Source organism: Pinus tabuliformis, chromosome 3_1 (assembly GCF_031772625.1).
Source record: "Pinus tabuliformis cultivar Carrire ecotype Pingquan chromosome 3_1, CPIR1, whole genome shotgun sequence".
Classification (NCBI taxonomy): Eukaryota; Viridiplantae; Streptophyta; class Pinopsida; order Pinales; family Pinaceae; genus Pinus; species Pinus tabuliformis.
Genome location: NC_142301.1, coordinates 593,459,387 through 593,480,055, shown reverse-complemented (window position 1 = coordinate 593,480,055; position 20,669 = coordinate 593,459,387).

The following is a 20,669-nucleotide window of genomic DNA, read 5'->3' as shown; positions in this document are numbered from 1 at the left end:
TAGAGATAGGGCAGATCTAGAAGGTTGAGAACTATTCACAAACATAGTTGTGATGAGTGAATTTTGTCTGCAATATGCAACAACTTAAAGACTCAAGTACAATGTGCATGAAAGGAGCCATGGAATATTAGGAGGCAGAGCTATGGAGCCCTAGTTCACTGCAGATCTAGAAGTCCCTATGTGTAGACTTCTTAATGGATCTATAAGCTTTCTACTGGGCAGATCAGTGAGCCAATGTTTAGTGACACAAAAGGGGGTTATGATCATTGATATTGTTATATTGAGGAGCAGAGATTTCCCATAGGGAGATCGATATTGAGACGGGGTCTAGTTTTAGAGGGAGCATCCCTATGGATGTTATTACTTTAGGATCTTGGGAAATTAGACTGATTATTGCAATAGCTACAGCATCGATGTGGAAGAAACAATAGAGAAGTAGCAGTAGTATGAGTAGATCATATTTTTCCATGCATGCAGCTATACCTCTAGGTGTGAGATGGGACGATGTGAAGCCCTAGTCCTAGAATTGCTGAAATTTGTGCAGGGTCCACTGAGGCAATATCCTCATAGATCATTACCTTTCTATGGGAGCCCACAATATTTAGTAGTAGGAGGATTAGTGTCAATCAGATACTCAAAAATGAAGAGGAGTGTTGACCACAGAGAAGGAGGCTAAGTAGCAGAGTCAACAATAACACATATTTCCCAATAGATAGTTGCAGATTGATTCAATGTTTTCTTTAATACTTCTCAGATGAAAATGTTGCAATAGCAACAACAATAGTGAGAGGTGTTATATGTAGTACATTCCACAGGTGCATGATAGGGGTGGTTAATAATCCCTTTCTTGTTGAGAGGGAGTGTTTAAAAATGTAGCAAGAAATTCTTAATATTATTTTACCTTAGTCAAATTAAGGAAATTCAAAATTCCACATCAGCAGACAGCTTGGAGTAGTTAACTGAAGTGACATGGCACTTGGCACTAAATTAAGGGCAATAATTTCAGTTATATGTAGTTATTCCTAATTTTTAGGAGCTCTGGTTGAGTTAATTTTAGTTGTAATTAGTTAAACTAGGTCAATTAATTAGCGGGACATGAGTCCAAATCAAAGATCATCTAGCTAACTAACCAATAAGCTAATAATTATCTCATGCATGAAAAGTATACAAATTTCCCAGCTGTGGTGGCATTTCCAAGGCATTGTACAATTAATTATATACTAGATTAAGTGTACAATTGTTATATTGGTTAGGTGATAAACCTAGCGGAATTGTGCAAGCAAATAGGGGAAAATTCCTAAACTATAGTAGCATATTTCCCCTGGAATTGTGCAAGGAAATAAGGGCTCGAGCAGAGGTGGAAATTGACAAAGTCTAGGTCAGAGCTTCTCAGTGGGCAAAGAGATAGGGTATTCACTTGCAGGTTGAGCTCAGATTGAACAACCAATCATAATACATCTCTATTCATCACATTAATGCAAGCAGGCAAAGTGGTTTTTAGCAGATTTCTTTCCCTTGGAAAAATATTGGATGGTGTTGTTTAGTAATGGAAAAAGGAACATGAAGGTGAGAAGACCAAGCAACAAGGAATCCACATTCATAGAAATATTTTTGAAATGTGGTCAATGTAGATTAATCACATACATATGAATGAAAAATAATTGAGGATACTCATTAATTTAGTATCAACATCAAAGAATTCTATAGTTAAAATATGGATTCATTTTTGCTTATTTTTACTTATTTGGCTCATATAGTATTAGATAATGGATTGATTATGAATCTACATATTGGGTTGATAGAAGGGATTGTATATATTTCCCAAATGGGAAACATATAACTAGTGAATTAGCCTAGTTTGAAGAGGAACAATTAATTATTTCACAAGATTATGATCATGTCTCAAATCTCATACAACTAGGTTCGATCAATATTCTATTAACTTTCATTTGGTTTCCCCATAAGGTAATGAATTGGGCATTGACTATTGGTTAGCACATTGATTAGAGGGAAAGCATACCCTCAATGTATTAGTAATGGAATCCAAAAGATTTATGTTTATGATAGGGTTGATAGTTATTAAAGGAGAATATTTAACAGAAAATGAAAGAATATGGAAGAAAGGTGTTTACGTATATCAAGATTATAGACCAATTGATATTGAATGCCACTATACAAACCTATTTATTTTGAAAAACATCATTCTACAAATAATTTCAAGGGAGAACTAATGAAACATACAATATTTCCTCAGTGAATGCATGAAGATGGGTTACACTTTTGGGCCAAATGTGGCAATGAAATTTCAATTTTTTCCTCTTTTATCAAATTGAAGCACTCAAAATTCATATAACCACTGTGAATTTTGATTCGGTGTAAAGAGACAAATTGTACAAATGATATTTTTTTCAAAAATATTTAGTGTCATATAATATGTGGATTTTCTATTAAATTAAATTCTTATCCTTGCAAATTTCAAGTTGGTGAAGTAATCATTCAATTGAATTTTCCAAACACATGTTCAAGTAAGGTTTTTTTTCAAATGTTTAAATAAATTGAGAAACTAAGTGTACCCATTTGAAGAGGACTTGTAAACATAGATAATGGTATTTTTTGAAAAATTTTCATTGTGTATATTTTAAGATATTGATTTTTTATTCAACCTCTCTAAAATTGTTCAAAAAAATTAAAGCGTTATATTTAAAAGAAATTAGATAAAAATATCATATGAATTCAAAATTGTCATACTCATATGGCATTGGATAGAGGGTTCCTTCCCGAATCCAACATGATCAACTCTTCCACTTAAAGACATTATGCTTGGAGTCCGCTAGGGTAGAAGATGGTGTTGCAGAGAAATTTGCAAAAGAGGAGCTAAAACTATGTGTTTTAGGCCCTCAACATCAAACACTTAAAACTCTAGATTGAGTGTTTGAAATTAAAATTTTAAATAGCTCGATGGATTGAGCCCTTAACGTGGTTAAACAGAGGCTATATTGAGCTATCATAATTATCATAAAGAAGGAAAAAAGATAAAAAGAAAAAGGAAGCCTCTCAATACTTGTTTATAAAAAAATATTTATTCCACAAAAATAATTCTATAAATATTCAAATATATCCCAAACTCTAATTTTCATTAATTATAAATATAAATTTTATTTCATTTTACCAAGAAAATAATTATAATAATATATAGATAAATTTCTATAAAATATTTTTAACTTTGCTTTTTCAATTTTGAAATTCTTAAAAATTATAATTTGTTTATTGTTTTGATTTTAAATATAACATATTTTTATACTTAATCATTTTAATTAGAAATTTTCAATAAAAATAAATCAAATTATATTAAATAAATAAATAAAACAAAAAATTAAAGTAAACTAATTTTATAATAATATTATTTTAAAAATAATTTTAGACTCAGTTTTAAATCTAGATTACTCAAATTCAACGAACTTAATTAATGTTTTAAAATTTATGAATTCCTTATGTTTTTATTATTTTGAAAATATATATTGCAAACCTAAGTTAGGATTAAAAATTTCTATATATTATGAATTCATTATGTTTTTAGTATTTTGAAAATATATATTGCAAACCTAAGTTATGATTAAAATTTTCTATATATACTTCTCACTTGTGCAGACTGATAACATAATTGAACACAATCACATTTTACAGGTTGAGAGAGAATTATAACTGCACATATCATTGTATCTATTACAACTATATTAATTATAACTATAATAATTACAACTAAGTTAATTATTACTATACTTATTTCTTTTCCTGAACAAGTGGATATTAGATATCATTTTTGGGATTCAACTGCGTTAAGTAAGTCATTCACGTATGACCATTTCCATGAGAGGTAGTCGTAACTGACTAATTTCTCATGATTTTTGAATAGTTCACTTAGCAGTCATTGCATCGGGTGATGCTCACAGGGGTGAAGAAGTGGGATTGAAACTAGTGAAATGAATCACATAGCATCAATCATCACTTCCGGGGCTTTCACCCGGTAACCAGGACTTCCCAAGAGGTCACCCATCCCAGAACTCCTCTGGCTCAAGCGCGCTTAACTGTGGAGTTATCCCCACAATCAAGCCCACTTAGCTTGCTACCCCATTTGCAAAACCTTAGCAAGTATTGTGCCTCATGAACCATTCAAGTAGAGATCCCTTGACTCTTTTTGAATTTAAGTATGGGGGTTTACGCAGTGCATTATATTAGATATCATTTTTGGGATTCAACTGTGTTAAGTAAGTCATTCACGTATGACCATTTCCATGAGAGGTAGTCGTAACTGACTAATTTCTCATGATTTTTGAATAGTTCACTTAGCAGTCATTGCATCGGGTGATGCTCATAGGGGTGAAGAAGTGGGATTGAAACTAGTGAAATGAATCACATAGCATCAATCATCACTTCCGGGGCTTGCACCCGGTAACCAGGACTTCCCAGGAGGTCACCCATCCTAGAACTCCTCTGGCTCAAGCGCGCTTAACTGTGGAGTTATCCCCACAATCAAGCCCACTTAGCTTGCTACCCCATTTTCAAAACCTTAGCAAGTATTGTGCAAATGGGGTAGCAAGCTAAGTGGGCTTGATTGTGGGGATAACTCCACAGTTAAACGCGCTTGAGCCAGAGGAGTTTGGAATGGGTGACCTCCTGGGAAGTCCTGGTTACCGGGTGCAAGCCCCGGAAGTGATGATTGATGCTATGTGATTCATTTCACTAGTTTCAATCCCACTTCTTCACCCATGTGAGCATCACCCGATGCAATGAGTGCTAAGTGAACTATTCAAAAATCATGAGAAATTAGTCAGTTACGACTACCTCTCATGGAAATGGTCATACGTGAATGACTTACTTAACACAGTTGAATCCCAAAAATGATATCTAATATAATGCACTGCGTAAACCCACATACTCAAGTGGATATTACTATATTTATTAGTGAATTTTATAAAATATACATTTCCAGCAATGTCAAATTCACATTTTTGAGTTAGACTTATTCATATAAAACATTATAATATTTATTAAATAAAATGGATAAATTTTCTCGTTTTTAATCAATTTATTATTTAAGTTATAACATTGAAAAGATAATTCATATTAAAAACTAATTTTTAAGCTACCAAATTATAAGTATAATAATATTACAATTTCAATTGCAAGTGGGATAGAATCCTTTTTCAAATTTATACTCCAAAAAGCTAGAAATGCAATGAGAAATTAATCCAAACCATTGTTAATTACCTATTCAAATGTAATTAGTAATTGGTTTTTGTTTTTTTTAAATGGAGCTCCGAACTTGGGATTACACAAGAGCTCGATAGTGAGTTGGTTTTAATGCTCAACCTAGCTAATTTTTTAGCACTTGAGGAGCTCATTCAAGCCATTGTTTTTTCCACCCAAACACACCCTCTCTCACAAAAAGGTGTAACTCAGCTCCATGCTTTCACCCTCCTAACTAATTTTAAGAATGAGAAACTAATGGAGACCATTACTATTAGAAGTGATCATAATGGCCTACTTAAACCACCATAGGTAAGTAGATAGGTAAGTGGTGTGTTTGTTATTTTCTATTCCATTTCAAGTTATGTGTGTTGTTTTTTAATTTTTTCAATTATCAATTAATTTATAAATGACTCGTTATTGTTCCTAATGAATGTCTAAGTCTGTTGTCCTTTGTTGTGCCCAATTTATCCAAAAAAACATAGGCACATCAAGGCTCATCAATGAAGACATCAATGATTTTCAACATCACTCAAATGATTTTTGGAATGATGGGGTTGGGATGGATCTAATATGTGTATGTAGTTACTTATCTCTATATTCATCACTTACATGCATATATCATGATAATGCAATAGCCTCTTGACTCCTCCTCCTTATAACCTTTAGCCTTGAATTATTAGAATGGTAACTTATTCTTCCTCATTTTTTAAGCTTCCTTCCTCCCTCTTTCTCTTCCACAAATATTTCTCTCTAGTCCCTCTTTCTGCCCCCAATTTTCTCCCATAAATCTCTCTCTATCTTTATCTCTCTCCTACTTGTCCTCTCTTTTCTTGCCCCACAAAATCCTCCCTTTATCTCACTCTTTTCTTCCCTCTCTCTCACAACCTTTCACTCACTCACTCTCCTTATCTCCCTCTCTCACCCTTCTCCACTTGCTTCTTTGTATCTCTCACTCATCCCCTCTATCCCTCCTACTTCCCCCCACCCCTGTCCTCCTGCTCCTCTCTCTTTAACTCTCTCTCTTTATCCCTCCCCTACTTCCCCCAACCTCAACCCTTTCACCATTTCCCCTTTCAAAGACTTCCTAAATCTATGAAGTTGCATGCACTCCTAACTATAGGAATACACAGGTTCTTTTTCAAATTCAAAAAATTTCACATGGGAAGATTACATGCATGACAAATCATTTTCTTCATATATAGGTTTAAAACGAAAAAATTGGTTGTTTGGGCTACAAATACATGAAACACTCCATTTTTAAGAAAACCCCTATATATCTCTATTTTTAACATTAGTTTTCTATAGGATAGCTACATTATTTATCCATGAAATAAAGATACATATATAGGTGACTTTATGATATATATATTTTTGGAAATATAATTAATTTTCCTACATTTCATTTTTTACACCATATTTAAATTCATTATGGAATATATTGTCATTAGATTTCACACACCCTCATTTCATTCAAGAAAAATCTTATTGTATTTTCAAAGGTCTCGGGATTCACCTTCCCTTCAAGTATCTAGCTTTTCTTGGTGGGAAAACACTATAATAGAAGAGACCCTATTAACTCATCTTTGTTCCCCTTTGTTGAGAGGCTAATGGTCACTTAGGAATAAGGTTATCACATTATTGTGTGTCCTTTGGCTAATTATCATGAGGGACCACATCTATGGACTACTTTCACAACGACATGTAACCTCAAAGAAAATGCGTCAATCATAGATTTCCAACTTGGGAAACATGAAGGAGTGGTATTAGGTGGAAATAGGAACATTGCAACTACTCTCCTAATGGTACTAAATACACTTCCATATATCCCCACTATTGATATGTGAATTGATTTTGGAAGCCTCCTCCATACGATGATGCATACATGTACTACCCCTATGAATGCACTCTTGGTAATAGACGATGCCCCTATGAACTTGAGCTCACTGATGAGGCATGGACAAGGGATCATAGGATACAAAAGGCCAAAAAAACAAATGGAAATTTGAGGAATGGTTTCAAATAACCAGGAAGAGTGTCATGTATCTCTCTCTTGCATAGCGAGGAGGGGAAACATGGAAAAAGGGACAACCAATTAGTGCCACTGGCTATGTCAGTGAGAAGGGCGAGGGAAAATTGAAGGTGTGTTCCTATAAAGGATAAACAAGAGTAACCCAAAGCAACAACCCACATCAAAAATCCTCCATTAAAGGAGCATGAAATGTGATGGAGCAGATAGAATATTGAAGGTGTGGAAGCACAAAGAGGTCACAGAGAGCCCTGAGAATGGAAGAGAGGAGGGTTGTGGGATTTAGAATAGCCCAGACAGAGACTAAAGAGAATATATGAGAAGGATGCTACCAAGATCAAGGAGGGAGGAACTAAAAAATAGAAGGCCCAAGCACAAGAAAATATGAAGAGTTGACCAACCTACAATAGGACAGTGAGTGTTAAATGAGAAAAATTATGCAAAGGATACAAATATTAGCAATTTGGTTTTGATGCCACAAACTAGAGAGTGAGGCAACTCCCTTGAATTTATAAGTACCCAATTGAGAATGTATTATTTTATCAGTCATGTGCATGACAAGGAAAGGATGTGTATAGCAACACGAAAAGCTATTCCTAGTCGTTGTTGGTTCACTGAGTAAGTATCCCTGCTCTCAAATTTCATCAATACTAAGCTTGGAATGAGTTTTTGAGCTTGGATCATGTTGACAATGCTAGATACTTGCAACATATAGGGGGTCTCCCCATCGTAAATTCCTGATTATACCTCACATTGTTTGTAGTAGAAGCCCCATCTAATGTATTGACCTGACCACCATAACTCTAAGTTTTTTCTTGGCCACAATGAATAAAATAAGAGATCACACACATATCCTTTGAAATCAACAAGTAAGTTTAGACTATGAAACACCAATTATAGTGTGTAAATGGATACTTTCATGAGAGGGGAGACAAGAGTGAGTTTCTAGGAGGAAAGTAATAGTACTATCCTAGGAGAGGCACGCAAGGCCAAGGAAATAATTGTTAGTTATCTAGCGGGGGAGAGGGAGAGAACGGGAAGAGAGAGAGAGAGAGAGAGAGAGAGAGAGAGAGAGAGAGAGAGAGAGAGAGAGTAGGAAGAGGGAGTGATAGATATATCGATAGATTGGAGAAAGAGAGTGTATGTTTTAGGGTTGATATAGAGATAGAGAGGGAGATAGAGATATAGATGGAAGTTGAAGAGAGGGAAGAAGAGAGATATGGATAGAGGGAGGGATGGATATGGAGATTGATAGATATGGAGTGAGAGGGTCTGTGTGTTTGTGGGGGGGTGGGTTGGGGGGGAGGGAAGAAGATTTATTGCACTAGATGCATTGATTTGAGTGTAAATGGTGATTTCTAATCCTATTTTATTGTGTGCGGTAGATGCATTGATTTTATTGTAGATGTTGATTTCTAATGAAATTTGATTGCTTGCACTAGATGCATTGATTTCAATATAGGTGATTTCTAATCCCATTTGATTGCTTGCACTTAATGCATTTGTTTTATTGTAGATGGTGATTTATAATCCTATTTGATTACTTGCACTAGATACATTAATTTCAATTTAGATGTTAATTTCTAATTATATTTGATTTCTTGCACTAGATGCATTGAGTTCAATGTATATGATTTCTAATCTTGTTTGATTGCTTGCAGTAAATGCATGGACCTCAGTGTAAATGGTGATTTCTAATCCTATTTGATTCCTTATACTAGAAGCATTGATTTCAGTGTAGACGTTGGTTTCTAATCCTATTTTATTACTTGCACTAGATGCATTGATTTGAGTGTAGATGTTAATTTCTAACCCTATTTGATTTCTTGCATTAGATGCATTCATTTCAGTGTACACTTTTTTTCTAGTTTTATTTGATTACTTTCACTAGATGTATTGATTTCAGTGTAGATGTTGATTTATGATTTGATGTAATTGGATATATGATGGTACATTAATTTTAAAGTGATTGGATTAACAGTGTGCATTGATTTTAGTGTAAGCACAAAAAATTATTGACAATGTACATTGATTTTTGTGTTATAGTAATTCAACCTATTAATATTGGAAAAAAAGAGAGATAAGGTATGATATTTACTACAATAGATTGAGCTAAACATTTAAATGGTTTAAAATTTCAATTGTCCTTTTCATATAATCGATATGGAAAGATGACAAAACTAACAAGGGTGACAATAAGAATAGTAGAAGAAAATAGTTTGAGATTTATTATAATGAAGACTATTTGTAATTGACTACATTCTTATTATTCACATTTTCTAGCATTCAACACTATTACCTTGTCACTTTGCATTCAAAATTTGTATTTCACAATTTTTCGTCGTTAAAGTTATTAAAAATATTTATCATCTCAACAAACTGGGGTAACTCAGAAAAATTTAAAAATGACCAGATAAATCTCAGGCATATGTAGCATATTTAAAATGATTATATTAATATTAGATTTATTTACATATTATTGATAAAATTAATCATATGTTCAATAGATTTTCCTTGGTTGCACACGACTGAACCCAACCTAGATCCATCTTAACTTTGGATTTAACAAGCGCCGAGAGGGATCAAATTTCTCAAGGTGAAAACCTTTCCTCAAGTTTTGCACTCAAAAAATAGGTTTGCACCTTGAGATAGTTGGACCCTCTCTCTCCACATATAGAGCCTAAGGAAAGGCTTATAGAAAAATAACTCCTTCTGGTTGTGTGATTTCATTCAGAACAAAATTTTCTACTCTATTGGGGAGTCTACCCTAGTATTATTAACATCTCTTCTTATCCTTAATAGTGTAGCTTTTGTTTGCTTCCTTCATGTTATTTGTTGTTGTACAAGCTCATTTAGGTCTATTTTAGTCCCCTTGGCTTGAAACCTGGTTAGGTTTCATTTGATTTTGTGTTTCAAAGTCATATTGCTAGATAGATGTTGATTCAAAGCTAATTACAGAGTGTTTGGCCTTAGGGATGCTTATTAACTATTATTAATATACATCTAAGACTTTGTTTAGCCACTATTTAGTCAACATTCGTACCTATAATTTGATTTTTGTAGGGTTGTTCTCTTAGGACTTGTTTTGAGTTTTTATGTTTGTGTTGCCTCTATGTTTTTCAGTTAAGATCTATCTCAGATCTTATTGAGAACTATTTCTTTGATTTAGATCAAGTTTCTTTCTTATTTAAGGGCTTCTTTTCAAGTTGTTTTGCTTTGTTTTTCGAGGGATTTTCCCTCAGATCTTGTTGTCATCTTTTAGATCTGTGCTCCCTATGATTATATTAGTTCATATTTGTTTTAAATCTACATTAGAGAATTTTTCTTGAAGTGGATCTTATTTATTCTCTAATTTTGGTGTTTCCATTGTAGGGTTTTGCTTGAGTTTGTTTGTTTTTAGTGGCATTCTTATTTTTGGTTCTTTGTGGTTGTGAAAATTTGGACCTGAGAGGTCTAGTTTAGTGTTTTGGATATGTTCATCTTATTATATTCAGAGAAATCTCTTTTGTTTCCATTACTTTCTCGTCTTCACCTTGACTTAGGGTTAGGTTTTTTAGCCATTGTAGATCATTGTTTATGCTTGATTTTTGTATCCATTAAACTATAGCCCTAGAGTTTCTTTGCACTTCCTCTTATTTTTTATCACTTTCCCTTGATTTATTTTGAGTGGTCTTTTGTTTGCAAAGCCAAGTTTGGGATTTTGAGTGCTTGGTGTACTTCCATTGTAGATAGCTCTAATGCTATGCAAATGTTTTGCTACCTAGAAGGTGTTATGAACCTAGTTAAGTATTTTGATTACATATACATATCAAAATTAATTTATCAACTAGAATTAATGAATAAAAACATGAACAACACCATTCATCAAATAAAACTTCTAGTGGAGTACACAAGAAACCAATCACATAAGTAACACACCTTTTTTTGACAAATGACCCCAGAAAAACCCCAATGTTGGGAAAACCAATCTTTTGTTGGGCGTGGAGCTTGCTTACCTTCCCGATTCAGAGGTATTATTTTAATTGTGTTTGGATCCCATCCCTGATGGGGGGGGTGTCAGGGGTTTTTCCTCCAATTAGCACCACTAGGGGGGTCCAACAGGGGGTGGAAACAATTCTTTAGAGCCCCACCCCTAGTGAGTGTTCTAGAACAACGCCCCTGAAGTAAAAAATTAGATAAAAATTTCCTTGTAAAATATTGTAATTTCATAGTCAATATAGTCATTCATTACGTGAAAGGTATGATGTTAAAAGTTATGTTAATGCAGTGTGTTTTTCCTTAGAAGGAAACCCTTGGTTTATATGAGGGAATTTTATTGCGGTTGATCATGATTTTGTGTGAGAAAAAGAGAGGAGACCATGTGAGAGTGTAGAGGAAGTTATAGTGAATTTGTTATAGGTTGTATCCCTTTAGTTTTCTATATAATATAAAAGGAAGGATTGGTTATTTCTCTGTGGATGTAGCCCAAATTGGGTGAACCACACACACACACACATATAGATATGTGTGTGTGTGTGTCTTGTTTTATGCTTTTCTATATCTCTTATTTCTGCATTATTTTATGTGTTACATTGTGCTGTTATTTAATTTATAATTTTGCATTGTCATGAGGACTAGTTGTCTTGTAGTTGTAATTTATTGTGTCATGCCATGCACAGTTGAGTCAAGGTCTAAGCATTGAAGTGTCTATGTTTTAATCTTGCTTATGAGGACACTAAATTGAGGATTGCTACATGTGTAGGTTGATGTTGATTTTGTATCAAGAGAGTGTGGCTGGGGTTTGTATTATATATGATATATTTGCAGCTCTTAGTACATCTTCAGGAGGAGCACATTTAGTGTCAAATTTCCATGATGTTAACATGATTGGTTACTAATCAGTGTTTTTTACAAGTGAGTCATAGAATGTTGGCCCAATCTTTAGATTATTACCCTTTTCCATTGATGTCAAAGGGGGAGAGAGAAAGAGGCAAATGATATGGTGTTTGTAGGAGGTTGCCATCAATACGAAAGGGGAAGTATGTTGGCATGAAAAAAGGTTTGTTTTTTGGAATTGATGTCAACTTGCTTATCGTTTCCCTTATGATGTTGACACGAGTCATCATTGTATTGATGCATAATTACTTGGCCAACTAGGTTCTCGTGATCCATGCTAAGATGTTTGGTCATCTAGGCTCTCTTGATCCTAGCTAATGTAGATATTTTAGTGAATTATGTTGGTTCTCTTAGTTCTTTCATAGGATTTCCATAGGTTTGGAGAAGATCCGAAGATATTGCAGGAGGTCTAACATGCCTTCAAGATAATTGAAATTAAGGTTTTGGGCAGAAAAGGAGCTAAATTCAGGGTAACATAGGTAATAGAAGGGAATCATGCATTAGAAACTCAATTTTCTTCATATGAAACCTATGTTACCCCTCCATCAAATAATTTTCCTGAAGGAAAAAGATGTGTTATCATCTATAGGGTCATAAAATGGAATAAAACCTCTAGAAAACCATTGTTTTTCCTACGTTAATCAAAATAAGGTTTGATGTTGTGGTTGAATTAGTCACAATTGATCATTTACTTGGATTAATCTAGTACATTAGATTACATTTATATATCTAAGGTTTTGATATAAGAGGTTGTTGATGGAGGAACACATTCTCCTACTAGTGAGAGGAAGAGGATAGGGTGACGTGTGCCTAATTACAGAGGTTGTGATAGAGAGGTGTCTTGTTTCAGTGATTTCTACCTAATTAGATTACAAAGATCATGAAAGAGATTGTAGAGAGACAAAGTGCCAACAAATTATTATGATTGTAGGGAGATAAAGAGTATTATGTAGACTTGTAGCAGTTCAAGTATGGGCAAAGATGAATAGCTAATAGTTTCTAATTGCAGGTGGCATGTTTCAGTGATTGTTCTACATGTTGATTGACAAAGTATAGTTTTTTTGCGAGTGTATGGTTGTTGTAGGAATGATTATGATATTATTGAATGTTTACATGGCTAAGTCTTTTGTGAGAGATTCCAATGAAGTGTATTCTTTTGAGTATTCACAATGAGGATTCATATCGTAAGAGAATTTTACATTTGTGATAGGGTAGAATTTATTGGTATTATGATGATGTTGATGTATTATTGAGGATGTTGTGTATATTCATAAAATTTGTGTTGTTGAGTTGATGTGAGAGCAAAGATTTGTTTGGAGAGGATTGGTATTGTAGTGATATGCTTTCAGTTGGTGTTGTATTTGGGGTCCATCTTGAAACATTTTGAAATGTAGAACTAGAGAGATTAAGGAGGTTATGGCCTTCATTCGGTGGTGGTTGAACAAGATAGTGGTGGTGGATCCTTCCATTATATGCTAGAGAATTTTCTAAAGAACTAGAGGCTTCCTTCCAGTGGTGGATGGAAAACTAGTGAAGGTGGTGGGCTTTAGCAGGTGGTGGTCTGCATAGTTTATGGGGGTTGGGGCTTCCTATCTGGTGGTGGCCAACAAATTGCAGAATGCTTTGTGGTTGCTAGCTAGTAGAGGCTAGCTAAATGATGTAAATAAAATTGACAAAATAATTAATAAAAGAAGAGAAACAACAACACAATTCTTTTTGTGAATTTGGTTTTCCACCTAAAATCTAGTGTCCCTATGTGATGTGATTTGTGTCTCATTGTACATTATTGATTTATGTGTTATGTTTCTATTATAGCAGCCACAACACCCTCCAAATTTTTTTCCTGCATCCAATTTCAGAGCCTTCCTTAGTTTTTCCTTCATGATTGCAAACACTCAGGCTCATCCCATGAGCTCATGTAGAGGGTTTACACCCTCTTTGCTTGACCATTCACTGATTGTCTTTTAGCATGTTGGTTATAATTTCATGCTTACAGTCTTGTTCTGGCTATGCTCAAGGTTTGTCTTCGTGTGTACAAGTTGTGTTTGCTATATAAGAATCTGTCAAACTCACACATAAATTTGTATGCAATTTCGCATAAGTGTTGTCACCTTCATTCAACGATCTATCTCAAGCGTCACACTTGTCGCTCACACCCTTTAGTTAATCACACTTTGCATGTTGTCTGGTTGGTTTGAGGTATCTTTTCGTCGAGTCAGGTTGAGCGTGTGTTTGAAAGGTCATGTATATACGAGTTCACTCACTCACACACTTAACCATTTTTCCAAATATCTACCGACTGGACCACCCTTCATCAGTAAGACCTCCACTGAGCTTCACTGCGCAGTCTCAACCCTCAGTGACCAAGCATTGTTGCCCATAATTATGCAAAGCTTAAGGCTACCTCCTAGGTAGTTTTCACTGCGCAATCCTAGAATCAACCTGGCTAAATGTCAGTCATAACAACACAGAAGTTTCCCAAGAAGCTATCTCAATTTGCGCTTCCCGCAAGCCTGTCCATCAAGCCTCCCACTGCATAACTGTATAATTTTACTAGGAAATCAACCCCGGGCTTCACTCCTCCAAAAAATTGCACATAAGCTACCAAGTTGCCAGCCTACACTAACTGAAGAAATTTCATAGACCAGAGAGATAGGAACCTACTTCCTATTATTGCAATGTATCTAAAAGTTGCGTAGTGCCCCTCTTGGCCAACCTACCGCTCCTCTTGAAAATTGCACAATTTTCTTAGACTTTCCACCAGCTTCCCGAAACACCGCTCAGCCTAAAAACTACGTAGACATGTCCTGCATGACTTCCTCTCAGATATGTGCAGTTTTGTCCAGCAAGATCCAGCAACCCGCTCCAAACCTCCTCTGAAAATATGTGCAATTTTCACTGCAAGTGCCTCCTACTGCCCACATTGCCTTCCCTGGGAAAAATTGCACATTTCTGCCTCCTAGCTGAGCTAGATCCCGTAGATGTCACTAATTTCCTGGATTGCTCAACCCGTCCTCTTAATGACCTCTACACAATTTTTCCCGATAGTGCCCCGGAGCCTTGCATCTCGGCCTGAAATGTGCTTTGTATAGTTTCAGAGCCTTGTCCTCTCTCCCGGTCACCTGCACCTGAAAATGAAAGATGATGCATCATGGTAGACTAGGGGATTTCTAGATTTGATGTGTCTCGTCATGAGTGATTGGAGAGATAGGTACATGGATGAGACATGGTGTGATGACAAATGGGATGAATAAGGAAAGCATGCTAACAGACTTGTTCATGAACATATGAACACATGAAGCATGGCAAGTACCAGTGAAGGGGATACATGCACATGAAACATCAACTGAACTCCAAGACCATCGAAGATTTCGCACACCTTTTCATGTGGAGGTGAAGCTATGATACACCAAGAACACACTCATCTTTTAACAACACTACAGCTCGACATGGACACTGCCATCCTCATGAGCATACCAGCATTATCATGTTGAGTCATGTCATGAGTTGTCTCAGCCACATCACTACTGCGGGCCATACTGCTGTATTCAATGTAATGTAACGTGGAAGTCCAAGAGACCCACATACGAAGTTGAAGAGTGATATCAAATGAAGAGTCATGTAAGCCAAATAGTCATGAGGGAGGTCAAAGAGTCACAAGGGTCAAGTTCACCCTTGGCTATACATACCCCTCATTTGTAAATGCAACGGACTTTTCACCTTGGCTCCTCCCACATAGCCTTAATAGTTTGTATTTTTTTCTTCCAGGAGTAAGTAGTGGCTCCAATGCCCCATTATGAGGGTTAGTGATGTATGGTGTACATATGTGTCTTGGGACTTTCACTTAATTCAAAAGCCTGCTAATAAGCCAACACGTTTTCACACATGTATTGTATTCGTTTGTAAGAATACATGTTGCTTTAACCTGTTCTAAGATAGTTGAACCATTTTGGTTGTTTTAGTACATATGTTGTTGGAAATGTGTTGTATCAGTTTTTAATGTTGTCTCGCCCGTGTGGACTACTCCAATGGACACTCGACAGATTCATCCCTGTAAACTTGTTATAACGACAGTCGCACTCATGTGGACTATTCTGCTGGGTATTGTACATGTTATTTGTTCTCATCTGTGTGGACTACTCTGCCAGAAGTTGCGCATGTCCTGCTATGTTGTGTGTCTCTATCTGAGTTGGACTATTCCCTTTTGACTTGAGACTCACTCTCACCCTCTCCCTCTGCAGTGAAACAAATTAGACACAAGTTACACTAAGCACTCACCAGGCACACGAACGCCATTGTTTGAAGACTAATTATACCACTCTCATGTGTTGATAAGAAAGAGCTAAGGCATATCTTTAAGATAATGGAAACTAGGCCATCATACCATATGGGAGTCCTACACAAAAATATGTGAGGTCTAGTTGGGACTTCATACCGGAGATATCCCCTGAATGTTGGCGGGTCTAACACCATCAACATGCTCCTATGTGTTGATTCTTGATGAAGTTGTATGTTCATATTTACTGCTTATATGTCAGGTTATTGATTTTTTTAATATATTGGTGAAAGATTTCTAAAGTTGTGTATTTTCTATCACTATTGATCCATCCCCCCCTGAGAAGTGACCCTAGTTTTGAACACACAAAGGTACGGTAGATGGTTATATAATGCTTGAATTTTCTAGATGTGAATATGACAGCAAGAAATTTTTTTTCCGTTACTTTGTAATTCAGTTCTGATGGTGAAGAATTTTTTCTAGCATAATAGATGGCATATGACTTCTTTCCTTCCTCTTGTCCCAACATGGTTCCTACAATAATGTGAGAAGTGTCTGAGGTAATATGGAATGGAAATTCCCAATTAGGTCCATGTAACACAAGAGCTATAGGCACAAGTGTCTTTGAATTTTGACAAGCAACTTGAAAATCATTAGTCCATAAGAATGATGCATCTTTCAATAGTAACACATATAAAGGGGATGCAATTTTAGAATAATTTTCAATAAAACGGTGGTAAAATCTAGTTTCTCCCATAAATACATGTACCTCTTTCTATGTTTTTTGAAGGCAGAAGGCTCAAGATCACCTAAACCTTAGCTGATTCAACTTAAATACTAGTAGTTGAGACAAGATGTCCCAAACTACTCCTTTTTTCATCATCATGTGGCACTTTTTTGTACCTGATGCAAGATTAGCCATTAGACATTGTTGGAATGTTTTACCCTGTTAGGTCCCTATACTACTAGTGTAACCCCTTATAGTTATTAGTACAACCCCCTTATTATATTTTTGTGCCCATGTAGTCCCCATATTGTTATTATTGTGCCCCATAGAAGCCCACTATTGTTTTTTTCCAAAGGAAAAAACGGTAACCTTTTATTAAAGAATTAATGAAAATTTACAGTAAGCAGACGCATTGAAGCATTCCGTAAACTGCCACATGGGCTCGAGTGTTTACACAACGTTAGAAGACTAACGTGCACAAAGAATAAGAAAAGAGAAGAGGAGAGAGAAAGAAAGAGGAAAAAACTGAATTCCGGCTGTGAGTAAAACTCACGCTTCAAGTTTTTCTCCCCTTTTTCTTTTCGACCTTGCGCCACTCTCCTTGAGTGGGCTCGATCGAAGCAATGACTAACTGTGTTTCTGCATTCTATGGGCCTGTTTCTTTGTCTGAGTCTGAAGTATCTGAGTGGTGATGCCGTTTGATGCCTCCCATGCTTTGATCCACGCTTGTCATCTCTGCCTGATTTTGGTGGGTCTCTGCCTGATTTGGATGAAACTGTGGAGCCTTGTTGTCTGATATGTTTTCCTTCTGATTCCCTGTTTCAGCTTCCTCTATGATGGTATCATCCTCTTCTGCTTCTGATTCTTCGACTTCTGGTGTCGAAGAGGCTTTCTTTTCCGAGGCTCTCTTCTTTACGACATCATCTATGTTCTGCCATCCTTTGGGCTTCCTTTGTTGTGGCTTGCTCTTGTTGAGGCTTTTGCATGCATTGAACAGATGACTTGTTTGTTGACATCCCCTGCATCTGAAAGCTGTATTCTCATAGTCCAAAGTTTGTTTCCACTGTGAATTGTTGAAATTCAGAATGATGCTTTCAGGTAATCCTTGGCTAAGATCTACCTCGACACATATTCTAGCAAAAGTAAAGATTCCCTTTATGTGTCTCTCTGTATCAATCTTTAACGTTCTTCCAAGGGTATTCCCTATAACTATTAAGGCCTTGGAGTGCCAAAAATGTATCGGAAGATTATGCAGCCTTACCCATACTGGCATCCTTGATACCACCATAGTGTTGGCATCGAACTCCAGGAACCATGGGGTAACAAACAGTCCCGCACTGCCCCAGAACCATGCCCCTTCATTGAGAATTTTTTCCTTTTCTTCTTCTACGAGGAAAGTTACTATGAAGAAACCCTTAGAGCATAGGTGAATTTGGCAGTTTTTTGTCCAAACCGTGTGAATCCATTGGTACAATGCATCGGTTCTAGGCCAGAAGCCATTAAATCTACAGATAACAACATTTTTTTGTAGATCTGAGAATATGTACTTTACCTCTGGTAAATCCGGAGAGATGGAGGGACTCTCTGGCACTTGATCCACGATATACTGCCCTGGAGGTGCATTAACAGCTGTAGATTCTTTCCCCTTTGGAGGCTCTTTCCCTTTGGCTGCATCGCGGTAGGTGCCTGTAGGTTTTGAGGTAGCTCCCTTAGATCCACCTCGCAATCGGTGATTGAGTATAATAGTTGAGTCCTTTGCAACCCAGTAATGCTGGAGTGTGTGTTGATCCTGCATGCAGAGCCCTGAAAATAAAAGGATTTGTAATGTAATTGGAATTCCCAATTTGTCCTGGATCTCTTTTTTTTAACTCCAAAATACTCATCCATTCCCAGATCTGCACACAAACGTGTCTGCCTTCTGTTGATCTGATAAAGATTTGCTTCAGATCCGCTGTGTCTGCCTTGATCAAATCCCGTTTTTCGGAGTTGTTTTCTGGATCTGGCGAAACTCCATTTTGCTTCTGCCTGGATCTGGCCAGATCTGATAGATCCACCCCGGTTCTACAATGTTTGGCCCGATCTGATGAGCCATTTCCCAGATCGGGGCTCCTATTGAGGCTATCGCTCATTTGCATGACGTAGTCTGCGAGCCCTCTGTTAAAACGCTGCGCCGAGATGGTAAAAGCCCAGATCTGCGCTACAGAGAGCATAGAAACCTCAAAACACCGAGGAGCCAGGTCCATACTCCCACCCCATACTTGGTCTTCGGCTATACCATTTAAAATCAGCCCTAGATCGGCCGATCGGATCCACGGCATACCAAAATGGGGCATGGGAACTGGCATGCTCCTCTTTTTTCCATAGTCGCAGACAGATCTGCCAGGCCTGTGCAAAGCGTTCACGGAGGAGGGCGCATCAAGACGAGATAGGGTAAAGACCAGTTGTTTTGGAGTAAAAAACTCCAGACGAAGGATTTCTAGTGCCGCCTTGAGGTAATCGACCTGCACCCTGAAGGAGGGGAAACGCATCGGTCTCATTTTGCTGTGGTTCGAGTCATAAAAATCCTTTCCATCAGAGGATCCGGCCCAGGACCAGAGGGAAACATCGAGCTCAGAGGATCCAACGGTCAGGCTTCTAGCCGTTCCAAAGCAGATCAAATCTTTTGGGGCCGCGGCGGCGCAGAACTGACCTTCTGAAACCCTAAACCCATGAACAGCCTCCATCGCTCCCATGATATTATCTTGATTATCAGAAGCCCACCATTGTTATTATTGTGCCCTTACATTATTATTGTTGTGTCCACTCTGATTATAATATGACCCCTTAGACTCCTATATATAGAAAGGAAGTTTTGCCATTTGTATCATCCAAGTACTGTTTATTTGTGTAATGTAAAGGAGTTTACCCCCTCAAAGAGGCTGATTTATAAGGTGTTCATTTATCTTTTCTATCTTTTTGTGAGCTGGTTTCATAACATTTGGTATTAGAGCTTTGGATTCTACGGTTTCGCTACTCCGAATAGGCCATTGTGGAATTTTCGCTATAACTTTTTTTATGCAACATTTCAAAAGCTGCAACAAAAAACCATTTGATCCAAAATCGTTCTAAACTTTGGGTCCAAATTTTAGAGCTTGTCTCACTACATTTATAGAGATACGATCTGAGGATGTTAGGGTTTTTGCAGACTCCCGAATTACATTCCAAAAAGGTGACCTTGGAAAAATCGTCATAACTTTCTCTCTGAGCATCAGATTGAAATTTCATCAGAAGTTACAACAAGAGAATGGATTGTAGTTTGTTGTATATAGGTTTTAGATCCAAAAGGAAAAATAGATACACGTGTCACTTCATACAAGTTCGCTCTTTTGAAAAGGTATATAATCAAGTCATCTTGGGAGATTGTGCATAACGATTTCTTGGAGAACCCAATTTTGATCAGATTGGTGGCATCGGAAAGAGGACACAAAGGGCTATTGCAAGTCACAATTTCAGAACTGGAAGATCTGAAATTACAT